General features: G+C 37.8%; 1 pseudogene; it reads left to right on the forward strand.

Moving 5' to 3' along the window:
- The first annotated feature begins 542 nt into the window (after window positions 1-542).
- Window positions 543-11,978, forward strand: LOC127668122 (WD repeat-containing protein 20-like; annotated as a pseudogene).
- The last annotated feature ends 3,085 nt before the right edge of the window (window positions 11,979-15,063 follow it).

The following is a 15,063-nucleotide window of genomic DNA, read 5'->3' on the forward strand; positions in this document are numbered from 1 at the left end:
GGACAATGTTCAGTTTCGTGTGGAAACACAAACAGCCCAGGACATTGAAAATCTGAATAATAAAAGAATTGATGGCAGTATCACCATTTCTGACATCAAGTTGTACTACAGGACCATAGTAATAAAAACAGAATGGTATTGATAAAAAAAAATGTTGATCAGTGGGATCTAAATGAAGACCCAGACATAAATCCCTACACCTAAGGACATGATTTTTTGATGAAGAATACAGAAATACACACCAGAAAAAAAAACATAACATCTTCAACAAATGTTGCTGGTCAAACTGATGGCTATATGTGGAAGAATCCAGATATATCCATACTTAATCAATCACCCTGCTGCACAAAATTGAAATTAAACAATGCCCAGGCACAAAATTCAGCCCTAATTGATCAATGCCTCAAACATAAAACCAGATACACTGAACCTGATAGATTTCCTTGAATGGATCTTGAACATCAATTCCCAGCTTCCTGAGAGGTGACACTGGTTTCCATAGTGACTGTGCAAGTTTTCAGTCCCCCCCCCCCCCCGCAACAATGGGTAGGTGGTCTCCCCTCTCTACATCCTCATCAGCATGAACGGCCATTTGATTTATTGAGCGAGGACAAGACTTTCTGAACAGAGCATCATTAACATAATGGCACTAAAATCAGCGATTAATAAATGGGACCTCATGAAACCAAAAAGCTACTGTAAGGCAAAGGACACCATCATTCAGACACAGAATAAGAAAATACTTTTAACAACTACACAACCTGTAGAGGGCTAATATACAAAATATATAAAGAACTTTTAAAACTAGATACCAAGGAAACAAATATCCCAGTTAAAAATGAGATGCAGAGAATTATCAAAAGGTGAAATATAAAAATCTGAGAAACACTTACTCATGGTATGCACTCACTGATAAATGGATATTAGCCTATAAGCTTGGAATACCCAAAACACAATGCACATATCAAATGGTGCCCAAGAAGAAAAAAGGAGTGGCCCCCTGTCCTGAAAAAGCTCAGTGCAGCAGTGTAGGGGAATACCAGGACAGGGAGGGAAGGGGTGGATTGGGGAACAGGGGGAGGGAAGAGGGCTTATGGGACTTTCGGGGAGGGGGGATCCAGGAAAGGGAAAAATCACTTGAAATGTAAATAAAGAATATATCGAATAAAAAAAAAAAGAAATGTTCAGCATCCTTGGTCATCAGGAATGTGGAAATCAAAACTACTTTGAGATTTCATCAGATACCTATCAGAATAGCTATGCTCAATAAAGCAAATGACAGTTCATTCTGGTGAGGATGGGGAACACCTACCCATTGATGGGGGATCTGAAGACTTGCAAAGTCACTGTGGAAATTATTGTGACATCTCAGGAAGATGGGTATTGATCCTCAAGATGCATTTATACCACTCTTAGACATATGCCTAAGAATGTTCCATCCTACCACAGACAGACTTGCTCAATCATGCACATTGCTGCTCTATTCATAACAGCCAGACATTGGAAACAAATAAACAAAGTGTGGTACATTTACACAATGGAATATTACTCAGATGTTTAAAAAATGATATCATGACATTGGCAGGTAAATGGGTGGAAATAGAAGAAAATCAGTCTGCGTAAGGTATCTCAGATCCAGAAAGATAAATATGGTGTGTATTTTCTTATATGTGAATATTAGCTGCTAAGTCCATGCTAACCAAGCTAAAATTTGTAGAAGCACAAACGAATGAATTGATCTCCCTCGGAAGAGGAACTAGAATGGATAGTTACTAATGGATGAAAGTGGGTATCAATTTCTTCTAAATAAAGACATTTTATAATGGCTGTAATGGCAGGGGGGGGGGGCTCTGTACAATTAAGCACATAAAACTGGCAAGGTTCAGAAATTAAACAATCCCAGGTTTCCAAAAGCTTATGAAACTTCCATGATCCATGACACCTCCCCACAATCTCTATGATTATATGAGCAATCAGAAATCCTGGGAAGAGGAGAGTCTCCAATCTGATCTTTCTAGCTCCCTACAAATCATCCAGGGAGTTCCAATATTACTGTGTGTCATTATCCATGCTGTGGTGAGCTTTTCAGTGGTGGAGCTCCTTTTAATATGATTTACCTAAAATTAAGCCTCACCTATAACCCTATAAGTAAGTCCAGTAAACTTGATGGTTGACCAAGTTAGATGTTGATGGAGTCTTCCCTTTGGTCTGTGACAGGTGCCTTATCAGGAATAAATAGCTATTTATCCATATTTATCAGACAAGCACACAACAAAGATGTGCCTCTAAATCTTGCCAAATCAATGTTTTTAATTATTTAGCTAGGAGATAATTCAATAAATGCTTACTATGTGTTTACAATGTGCCTGGAATCCTCCAAGTATTTTCATATGTGTTAGTTTACAATCTAATGTTTATTGTTCTCATTATGTAAATAAAGACACAGAAAGTAAATCTGGTTACATTATAAAAGCAAGATCATATCTTTTATGGTTTTAGAAAGATAATTAAGCCATCTCTTTACAACATCCTAAATACCTAAGTGAAAACTACTACATATTCATACATATGTATATACATTTATGCATATAAATTTACTACATAAAAATACACATGATAGTGGATATTTATTACCAGATTGATGAGATTTATAATCACCACAGAAACTCATGTGTGTATTAGAGTATTTTCACAAAGAACTATCTGAGGGGAAATACCTACAATAAGGATGAAGGGAGGCACTCTTCCATGGGTTATGGTCATGGATTAAATAAAGTCCTGAATAAAATAGAGAAACACCAAAATTCATCCTTCTGTTTCCTGACTCTGGCTCCAGTATGACTAGCTCCTGCATTCCCCTATCTTCAGGTTTTCCCTATAGAACCTGCAAAACACACACACACACACACACACACACACACACACACACACTCACACATACACACACACACACACACATACACACACACACACAATCATTCATATACTCATGAATGATAGCTTAGAAAAATAATGGAAAAGAAAGAAAACAGTAAAACCATAAAAGAAAAATAAACCTCAGTAGTTATTATAAAACATACAATTTAAATGTGCTTAGCAATTTATGTAGTGGAAAAAATTAACATTTGGGTTAAATATTTAGCGAATTTTATTCCTTGCTTGGAACAGTTCACTAATCACTTTAGCTGGCTGACCAATGGCATGTAAATAAAAATGACAACATAAATAAAAACAACCAGTCCCAAAGGCTAAACAAAGGTCCTTGAGATTCCTATGGTAGGAGATAAATTCTCTGTCTACCCCAGCCCTACTTTGAGTTCCAGCTATCTGGTATGTGACATGTTCTAATTTTCATTAAAGGACACACAATGAGCCAACAGTGAAACCATCGACCATCAGGTTCAACTCTTTCTTAGAATCATCCATAATATTTACCAAAACTTTGTGTGTTACTTTCGTACTTACTTGTCTGTCTGGTTAAACCTATTTCAAGTAATTCAATAATAAGCATTGTAGATAAGCATCATTTAGCATGAGGTCAGAACAGCAACAAGAAGCCACAAGTTTGGATAGAAAACTAACAGGCACAGCAAAAATTTCTCTGGTGGAAACAACAAAGGTAGTCACAGACCACTAAGGGCAAATACCCCCACCTTCCATGTCTCTATGAGGACAGAGACCTGTGGATGACATGCTTGAACAAACTCAAGACCTCATTCAAAGAACGCCAAATACAACAGTACACTGTGCTCTCACTTACCAAACCCAGAAAATTCTGTTGTTTTATCACTCTTATCTGACCTCCCATAGAGCCTCCGGGTGCTTCCTTCCCCCTCCTTCTTGCTCTGCACTGAAGTTGCAAAATGTTTTCTCTTTATTGTTGGACTTTGAGTCTCCCTGCTTTGATACTAGTCCTAAGACAGCCACTCGATGCCATTTAGAGCTTCTTTACAACTTGCCAAAGGCTACTCCTCTTCTTCTCCAGAGCTGGCCTTCAGCATCCATCTAAGTCGGTATCAGTGAGAGTCTGTCTTCCTACGAGTAGGGTCTGCTCCAGTCTTTCACTGCCTAAATAAGCTAGCCACAAAAAGACAAGCATTAATGGATTCCATGAGATATCCACAAAAGAAGTAAAGTGGGTAGCTATCATTCCATGAGGGTTAGACCCCTAAATGAATGCATTCTAGAGAGTGGGTGATCATACTTTCCATAGCTAAGAATGCAATGTTATACATTATAAAATTTGCATAAATAATGGGAATACTTTTTCTTATATTTTTTTAATACAACAAATCTTAGGAAAGTCAAAAAGCAACTTAGGAAGTATTAGACAAACTTGCTGCTGTGATTATAGTGTTTACCCAGCTACAACCTGCTAAAAAGTATACATTAAGCACAGATTACATGTTGATTGTATTCAATAAGTTTGTTAAACTACATCATGTGTGTGTCAAACCTCTGAGGTTAAGCAATTATGGCATGGATGACCCAGATCTTACACTCTGGGTATTACAAATCAATATGTCACAGAGATCCTTCACATGACTGGTCACAGTAGCTAAATTATGCAACAACCTAGGAGTCCAGAAAAATGGATGAAGAAATGTGATATAAACATGCACTCAATTTTTTCAGTCATAAAAAATTAGTTCAGTCTAAAGAAAAATAATGAATTTTGAGATAATTATAATAAGTGAATTAAGCAAATGACCTATCATATTAACTACCTAATCACCCTAATCACATTCTCTTGCCATCTCTGATTTTCTTTCTTTATGGTTAAACTAGTGAAGGGACACAGCAGAAAACAGCTATAAATGAGTTAGCTATGCATGAGGGCTCACCATAGTATCAGGGATATATCCTATAAAATAATACCGTGTTCCGTATTTAAGAACCACTGGGCTATGACTCAGTTGAGCATGCTCATTGCTCCTCCATTGGGGAATCAAAGTTCAGATCCCAGTACCCATATCCAGCCTCCCACTCATGTCTGTAACCCCAACTCCCAGGGATGTGATTCTTCCCTTTCGATATCTACAGGCATCTGCACATATACATGTGCACACATGCACAAAGACTCACACATAAATAAAATACAATTCCTTTTTAAAGAAAAAGTTAACACACAGTTCTACTACTAAAATTTTCCCTCTCTAAATAGTTATCAAATATCTAAGGACAGAGAGGAAGAAGTAGGAGGTTCTGCGCTGTTCCTGTTCTCAGGATTTGCCTTGTTCTTAAAATAATAATATGCTCTCATAATGTAAGCCCTTTAATAGATTCAAAATCAAGATTAGAAATCCCTAGAGATGCCTTTTATTTATGGTGTGTGTGTGTGTCTGTGTGTGTGTGTGTCTGTGTGTGTGTGTGTGTGTGTGTGTGATATGTAGTTGTTGGAAAGGGTCCTTTGGGAAGCCTAAAGCAAAATGATGTAAGGCATAAATATTTGTACTGCATTTAAATTTTATGGGAAACCTTTGATAAACTTGAGCCTTAGGGATATAAGTAAGTAGCTAAAGGGCCAGAAGACATTGTTACTGCTGAGGGTTCCTCCACTTAAAGCCAAGAAACTTCTCAGCTGTGGGTAAAGCTGATCAATGCTCCTTTGGGAAATGAGTCAATCTTTTCATGACTTTCTGAAGTAAGAGAAAAAAAAAGAAATTTCAGAAATAAGTTACAGTATCCAGGAACTATAAAGTATGTTTTCATTTCATAAAGAATCCTAAGTCATTGATCACTTGAGAGTGTTCTTAACTCCTAATATAAAATAAAATCCTTGTATGCTGAGCTGCTTTATATAAAACTATTTGCACCATCTCCTACTTGAAAGAAAATATTTTTGTTTCAGTAAAATACAGTTTTCTTATCTAATCACCAAAGAAAACCTTCTCTTTTCTCTTAAGTGACTAACTGTGAAGGTCTTAGAAAGTTTAACTAGAATTATTCACCACAGTAAAAGTTCCTATGAATTGAAGACTATGCGCAGTAGTACACAAAAGAAAATCTTTTGCCTATTAGGTTTATCACAGTTGTTCTTCCTGATATGTATTTGGCTGAAACTGTATCACTTCTTTAGGTATTATTTACATCATATTCTGTACCTTGATCAAAGCTACAAATATACTATACGTTTTCAATATTTAAAAAGGAGGAAAAGGACACGGAGAGGAATAAATCCCGCTGTGGGATTTACTGGGGTTCTTACCAACTTCATCAAATAGACCAAACCTGAATACTAAGGATTTTATTTAGGAAATTACATAGATGGTATATTATTAAAAGAATAAGGATCAAATGAGCAAATAGAAAATTAATATTAGAAATTTCTAGACTATGAATAACCATTGTTTTCCACACCTGCGAAAGGACTGTTCAGGGACACACCTGAGTGATTGTCCTGTTTTCTTTCCATAGCGGATATTAAGACCTTAAGCCTGCCCCAAAGCCACCCCGCTCCTTCATTCCATCATGCTGAACATTAAGAAAATAACCCCCTAAGTCTGTGCCTTTGTCTTTTCAATCAAATGTGAACGTTAGTGCCTTGGAACTTGTTATACAGAGTGGAGAACATTCTTGAGCTGGAGTTCTCATAGAAAAAAAGGAAACTTCATTTTATTTCTTGAATATAGGAAGCTATTGACAACTCACGACTGGTAAGGGAGGGATAGTCCAATGTTTGGGTGTGTGGCCCCCAAAATTACCTATGCTGCAGTTGGTGGGCCTATGCCCACCCATATACAGGCACATTAAGTGCATTCAGGAAGTTTTAGTAAATAAATACATTAATGAGGAGCTGCAAATGGGATATAAAGTGAATAAAGAAATAAACTAATGAAAGGAGAGCACATGGAATCTAGTGATATGAGGATGGGGAAATATGGGAGACACTATAGTGGGGTGGATTTGATCAAACATATTATATATATATATACATATATGTATATATATGAAATTCTCAATCAAGAAAAAGAGAAAATAAGTGTCTTATTCTATGGTGCTGAAGTCTACATTTAAAATCATTTAAAATTTGCTAAGAGAAATGGAAAGTGGTAGAGATATAGCTTTGTGTAACTGTAGTAATGATTTTACTGTGTACATCTTTATCAAGGCATTTTGTAGCAACTTAAATGCACATAAAAAGGCAAAAATTGGCAAATGAGATTGTGCCAAATTTAAACGTTCTTTGCTTTCTCTTTACTCTATTAAAAATCACAAAGTACTCCTGAACATGAGGCCTGTCCTGAAATGTTTAAACAGTCTCACACTGTTGGAAATAAAAACTGATTTTCTCCTCTCCCAGCAGGCATAAATGGCATTTCAATTTTAACCTTTTCCTTAGTAGTTATGTTTTCATTCATTCATTCATTCATTCATTCATTTTTTTAAATATAACCCTTCTCAACTCCTCTATTAATACACATGTACATATCTCAAGTTATCATTCCTTCTAGGTGGTCTTGCTGTTCTCTGTTGCACAAAGCCTTCTTGTGACAAAAGAAAGGAAGGAAGACATCCACGAAGGAAAGAAGACAGGACAATGGAAAGCAAAGCAAGAAGAAAAGGAGGGAAGGAAAACACAAACAGGAGGCTGAGAAGGGGAAGAAAATATCTAAATTCCATACTGCATCATTGTAGCCTCAAGTCTTCCCAGGATAGTGCCCTCTGCTGCCTCAAGTCTTCCCTTACTCCCTCCTCCCTCCATCCCAGCACAGACAGCCTTGCCTCTCCTCCATCAAGCATGCTTCTTCCTAGTGCTTTTGTACTCTCTAGATTCCTTCCTGGAATGACCTTCTCTAATCAACAGAATCACGTGTCTCATTTTATGGTCAAGATCATCTCAGAGTGGCTTCCCTGACTGCTTCTGTTAAAGGACACCCCTCCCATACCAATCCCATTCTCACCCCCCCCCCCCCCCGATTCAGTGTCTATTTACTTGTGTGCTTGTAGTGTCTTTCCTGAGGAATCACAATGCCTGCATATTGTTATAGTTGTGTACTGATGTGCATTGAATTAATAGGATGAAAGGTCTCTAGTTTCTTTTTCTCTACCCATGGCATGCAATGTCTCATAAATCTCATGCAAGTAGACTTACTGGCCCCTTCCATGCATCTCTGCAGGGAGACTGGTCACTAGATATAAATCTATGCAGATTTACTCAAAACCCCACCAGAAAGTTCCTGTCTTGCATGCATCAACAAATATTTCTTTCTCATCACAGACATAACACTAAAAATCCCTCAACTTGACACCTGTATCCAAGGGCATCTAGGGTTTTGTCCATACTTAAATCTTGTAATGACACATAAGTGCTGGCAGTGGTATAGTATGTATTCTCATACAATTCCAGAAAGACAAAAGGTGGCAGACCCAGCTACAAACCAGGTTTTATTTTGACACCTTGTTACACATGTGGGACTCTTCTGGGAGAGAAAGCTGTACAAGTCCCTAGACTGCCCCATATCTACCCCTGTTCCTTGACCCTTCCTCTACCGTAGCAGTATTGCTCTCTGACTCTCAAGTGTTGGTCTTGTCTTCTCACTGTCCTCTGTGTCCTTTCTTAAGAGATAATGTCAGACCTTGCTTTCCCAAAGAAGGTCTAAGCATCACTGTGGTCCTGCTACATCTGACCATACCTGGTAGGAACTATCTAGGGAGTTAGTTTGGCAAATACTCAAAGAATACAAGCTACTTTCATACACAAAGACAAGTGAGAATCTTTGCTTCTGAAAACAATAAATATCTTTATTCTTTCCTGGTCCATCCTTCTATTCTTTTGATAGTTTTGAGTTAAAAATAGCACCATGGTACTTCATCAGACAGGGTGTTCAACTCCTCTAGCACTGATGTCACCTGCATTCACATGCACACATGTGTGCACACATATTCGCACATGCACACACATCTACACATACTTAAAACTAATAAAAGTAAACTGTAAAGAAAAATTCTACTGGACATATATGTATGTGCACTCACCTACCACCAAAAGCAAAAGATTAAATAAATAAGAAATAAAGAACCCATGACAGAGTTAAGTTATTTTAGTCATTTTTGGCAGCATATGAAATATTTTAAACATATAAATTTATGTAATCCTATGGCATATAGAATATGAAATACAATACCATAGTGCCTATTTTAATATAAATGTGGCATTTTATAAATAATGCTATTGTTAAGTCAAGGAGCATGCATTATCTAGGAAGTAAGGTTGAATATCCCTAAGTTTAAGTATGTGTATATTGTGATGGTTTGAATGAGAAATATTTCCCATAAACTCGAGTATGTGTACACTTGTTCCTCTGATGGTCATGCTTTTTGGGGAGGTGGTGCAGCTTCAGTGGACTAAATATCATAATGGGGATGGTCTTTGATAATAACCTTTCTCCAGCAGCAGTTTCCTTTTTTGCTTTGTGCTTGCTGTTGATCTGTCAGCTTCCTGCCTGTTGCTACGCAGGCTGTCTGTTGCCATGCTCTCCTGACATCATAGGCTGTTATCCCTCTGGAACTTTTAGCCGAAATCAGCTCAAATTCTTCCTTCTATCTTCTGTTTGTGTGTGCATGTGTGCATGTGTGCATGTGTTGAACAGCAAAAGCTCCACATCCAGTGAGACGCTCCAGAGCTTCTGTTCCATGTGACTACTCTAACTATATAAAAGTTTGTTGAGCTGTAGAATCTATGTGTCAGTTATTTTTAGAGCATGGTGATTTTCATTTTCACTTGTTTTTCTTTATACTAAAGTTTAAAACTAAATCCCAGTGCCTGCAGCTCTCAGTTGGGTGTGCTAAGTGTAAGAAGTGACATGTATGATGACATGGGTTGCTGGGAGCAGATTCATGGAGAAATGAAGACCTTGTCTAGAAGGATTCTAGTGTAAGAATATTTAACATTGTGCTATGTTATCAGAACAGATCTTCAAGCTTGATTTAGCTTGTGGAGTACTAAAATAGAATCCAAGTTATCATCAATAGATAAAGCCTGCATGATGTCATCCATTCTAACCATTTAGACTAAGGTGATAGTTCACAGCAGCCACACAATCAATCATCTGAGCGTTACTGAAGCAATACTGAGAACCCATCTCTAGACGATCTGGCATAATTGCCCATATGCAATGAGCATCATTTTGAAAGATCCCTGAATGATCCCAAATGTATAAGGAGAGCATCTATTTCTTTGGTGAGTTCATTTTAGTATATCTTACTGCATTGTAGGTACCATAGGAAATAGTCACTCATATAAGTAATTCAACAAACACGAAAAGGAAATATCAAGGTGAGTATTCCATTCAAAGGACTAAATTTCATAGGTGTGCAAAGCATTACTCTGTTTAACAGGCAACTCCAAATGCAACTTTTTTCCCAGCAGAATCTTGGTAGAACAAAATGCTTTGAGCACATGGAGTCCCTCACTTCACAGAATATCTGAGGGAACTAATATTATTTCAGAAAGAACAACTGATCTCTGAGGGGCTGAGCAACATTTCCAAAATATCGTAAGTTTAAACTAAGCCATGTTTTCTTTGGAAAACAGGTAAAATCACCTGCCAATGGGATTGTTTCAGGCTAATCTCATGCACATACCCATAGCTGCTGTGAGCCTCCAACCCTTTCCCACCTTGTGATAAATGTGGGCAACCAAAATTCCTAAACAGCTAAAGGATAAAAGAAGTGTCACCGTCTCTACAAGAATCATGGGATGGGGGGTGAGAAGAGATCAATTTTTGTGGGTTCACTTGCCCTTCCTCAGACGAAAGGAGGCATGGAGCGAACAGTACACAGTCTAGGCTATCCAAACAGAACTCTACAGACAGCTGTCCTGTAAGTTTTACGTAGTGGTTTGGTTCAGTGGGCCAGGATACACAGCTATGTTTATGGGACCTTATAGAAGACATCCTTTTCCCTCACCAGCCCCTCTCAAGAGCAAAGACACATTCCTTTAACAGAAGCAGTCAGGGAAGCCACTCTGAGATGATCTTGACCATAAAATGAGACACGTGATTCTGTTGATTAGAGAAGGTCATTCCAGGAAGGAATCTAGAGAGTACAAAAGCACTAGGAGGAAGCATGCTTGATGGAGGAGAGGCAAGGCTGTCTGTGCTGGGATGGAGGGAGGAGGGAGTAAGGGAAGACTTGAGGCAGGAGAGGGCACTATCCTGGGAAGACTTGAGGCTATGTTGATGCAGTATGGAATTTAGATATTTTCTTCCCCTTCTCAGCCTCCTGTTTGTGTTTTCCTTCTCTCCTTTTCTTCTTGCTTTGCTTTCCATTATCCTGTCTTCTTTCCGTCGTGGATGTCTTCCTTCCTTCCTGTTGTCACAAGAAGGCTTTGTGCAACAGAGAACAGCAAGACCACCTAGAAGGAATGATAACTTGAGATATGTACATGTGTATTAATAGAGGAGTTGAGAAGGGTTATATTAAAAAAACGAATGAATGAATGAATGAATGAATGAATGAATGAAAACATAACCCTAACCCTAACCCTAACCCTGAATGCCACAAGTCCACCTGCCAGAAGCAATGAGAACAGTGTCACTTCACCTGGGAACTCTGTGCCCCCTCCATTGCCACAGTCCACATTCAGCAGTCTCTAATGCTGGTAGCAAAGGTAGCATCATGGACGGGGCCATCGCCTCTGGGGTCAGCAAGTTTGCAACTCAGTCGGTACATGACCGGAAGCAGAGACACCACAAGAAAGACCATAAATGAAATCATAGTGTGGGACACATTTCCAGCAAGAGCAGTGATAAACTGAACCTAGTTACTGAAGCCAAAATGGACCCAGCTAAAGCTCTGGGGACATCCCTGTGTCCGATGGAAGATGTCCCCTCGTTAGAGCCACTGATCTATAAAAAGATAGCTCATGGAAGACTGACGGTATTGGGTTTTCTTGAAGACTGTATAGTCACTGCTTGTCAGGATTTATTTGCACATGGGCAAGTCCTGGTAAAGTGGTAAGTTTTAACCCTTAATGCTGCACCAGATCGAGAACTGGACTAGGTGGTGATTTTTATTTCTTGTGGGAGGGGCAGGATGTATAATGAATATGAACGGTGCTTCTTAATGTAAATCTGAACGCATCTGAGCCATAATTTTGGATACTGCATGCCATGTAATTCTGAATCATTTGATAATTCACCTTAGAGCATTTACAAATATATAATCAGACTAATTGCCAGCCAAGTCAGTTATCCCTCTGGGTATATAGATTCCCAAAGTTAGCGTTCCTGTATCAGGCTATTTCAGTTTTAGGGAAATCATGACAGTGTGGAGAAATAATGACATTAAAATGCTAAAGTCAAAATGTATGCTTTAACTGGGATATTTTTTGTGTAACCACTCAACTAGATTGCTGTATACCTGGACAGTGTATGTCAGTACAGATGGGTATTAATTATAAATTTATAGCATGACTTTTTATCTTAAATTATAAAATACTTAGAAATTTATGAAATTTAACCTTGGAACAAAGCATTCATCAGGGTTGATTGATATTATTTTTACATTGTCTGGCAACCCACAGAAAGAGAAGACCCTTAATTTTTAAAACCCATTTTAATCATTTTATGACAATAAAAATTGTTTAATAAACATTTTTCAAAAAAAGAAAAAAAGAATAGTATTATGAATTGGTGCTTACCCATGGGACGGATCTCAAATTGGGCCAGTTATTAGTTGGCCATGCTCTCAGACTCTTATATTCCCCATCCCTGCATTTCTTGTAGACAGAGTAAATTTGGGGTCAAAAGTTTTGTGGGTGGGTTGGTGCCCCTATTGCTATATTGGGGTTCCTGCCTGGTTATAAGAGGTAACCTCTTTAGGTTCTATATCCCCGTGCTGTGACTTAAATAGATTCTTGGGCGCCTCCCTTCTGCCAGGTCTCTGTCATGTCCTGGAGATGCATCCCACCCCAGTCAGTGGCAGATTTTCTTTTATTCATTCTCATGGCCACCTGGCCATCTCTCCTGTCCCTCCCCATACGCTTCTTATAATAAGCTTTTAATTAGGTTACTCTTCATCAAGAAGCATATAGGTTTAAATTCAGCTATCCTGGGATGATATTCCCAGATGAAGATGGGAGCTGGGAGATTTTACTACTTCTTGAGTCAAATGTAACAGTGATAAATCACCTGTAACCATCAAATCAAATTATCATTGTGGTAATGGGATAAAGTGAAAGAGGGCACCCTAGCACCCTGTAAAATGTTCTCAAATATTTTCAAGGAAGGCATCCAACGTGTCTGTCTTTGGTTGGTTGGTATCGATTTTTATTGATTGTTAGTGTTGTATATGTGAGCACATGGTATATGGTAGCACAAGTGTCACCATAAGTATGTGCAGGTGACAGCACAACTTTGTGAAGTAGACTCTATCCTTCCACCTTTACATAGATTCCTAGATTGAACTCAGGTCACCAAGATATGCAGTAAGTCCCTTTACCTACTGAGCCATCTCTTACAGACCCTTGTCTTACAGACCCTTGTCTGCCTTTTGCATAACACATCAATGATGTTTATTTTAAAGTAAAAGCCATGAAAATATATGGTAAAGGATACCCTCTGTAATGTGAAATAAGAAAAGCACACAGAGACAGAGACAGAGAGAGAAAGAGAGAGAGAGAGAAGGGTATCACATGATCCCATTCATTTGTGGAATCTAAAATACTTGAACACATAAGACTAGAGAGTAGACTGGTACTTACAGACCTGGTGGAAGTAGTAAGCAGACCTGGACGAGATCAGTGAAAAAGTCTGAATGATATATAGGTGCAAGAAGCTGTTTGTGCCAGTGAGGACTACAGATGAAAGTAATGACCTCTATGTGTCATACAGAAAATATTTTGAATTTTTTTACCACAAAGAAAGTAATGACCTCTATGTGTCATACAGTTAGAAGAAAAGATTTTGAATTTTTTTACCACAAAGAAATAGGTTTCTGAAGTTACATATATTTAGCTTAGTCCGTACATTATTTAATGTATTCATCCATTGAATGATATCCCATTGATATGTACATAATAAAGCACCACTTTTTAAATAATTTGGAACAAGAAAACAGGTGTTTTAAATAAATAAGTAAAAATAAATTTCATGCCTCTCTCCATCTATTTTCCTTTTTCACTGAGCACTGTACTCTGTGAAAACAGTGTTTGAACACAATACTTTAAAAATATCTATGATCAGAGTAGACCATGTACGCTTGTTTGAACTCCAATCCTTTATTGATGAGATATGTGAAATCAATCTTGCCACATAATTTCTCATTTTTCTTCCACAAAACTATAAAGAGGAGTCTTTGATGACAATTCTAGCCTGGATCTTGGATATTTCTTAGTTCAAACTACTTATCTCCATTCAATTATATTTCAGAGCTAAAACCTTGTACTTAGAATTTTAAACATAAAACACTAAAACTTAGAAGGTTTTTGTGATGACTTCGGGCCTAAATTTATCTTGAATTGATACAAGCCTATTCATACTGTCAGATTTTTCACTCTTCTTTGTAGAATGCGGAACTATGGGAGTGTTTGATTTTAAGGCACTCTAGGTCCTACAATACCTATCACATTAGATATGCTTGATTCATAGCATTCTCATAGAATCTGAGAAAGAATCTGAATTCACAAACAAACAGAATTGCTCTCAGGGTGTCAATCAAGAAACTATGGTATGGAGAATCACCTCAACCATGCCCACACCAGTCCTGTCAGATATTTCATCATGTATATTTTCAGATATGACAACAAAGTCATGAAGAAGGTAACTACCTTGCTCAGAGCAACACAGTCATCAATGAACCCCATTTTCCTAATAGAGTCAAGCCTCTCCTGTACACAGTATGACTTTCCAAACACTGCTAGTTCATAAGCATTCATGCATCATGTTTAAACACTCTATGATTTCTCTATCCATAAATAAGTAATAATAACAACCTAAAACTTAATAGTAACACTCAATGACTGTTGCAAAAGAGATTCCACTTTGAATACTTCATGGCTTTGATATATTTTATTAGCCATGCCTGGGACTGCAGGAGGGAAGGCAGCTAGTTGAAAGA

This window comes from Apodemus sylvaticus, chromosome 17 (genome assembly GCF_947179515.1).
Source record: "Apodemus sylvaticus chromosome 17, mApoSyl1.1, whole genome shotgun sequence".
Taxonomy (NCBI): Eukaryota; Metazoa; Chordata; class Mammalia; order Rodentia; family Muridae; genus Apodemus; species Apodemus sylvaticus.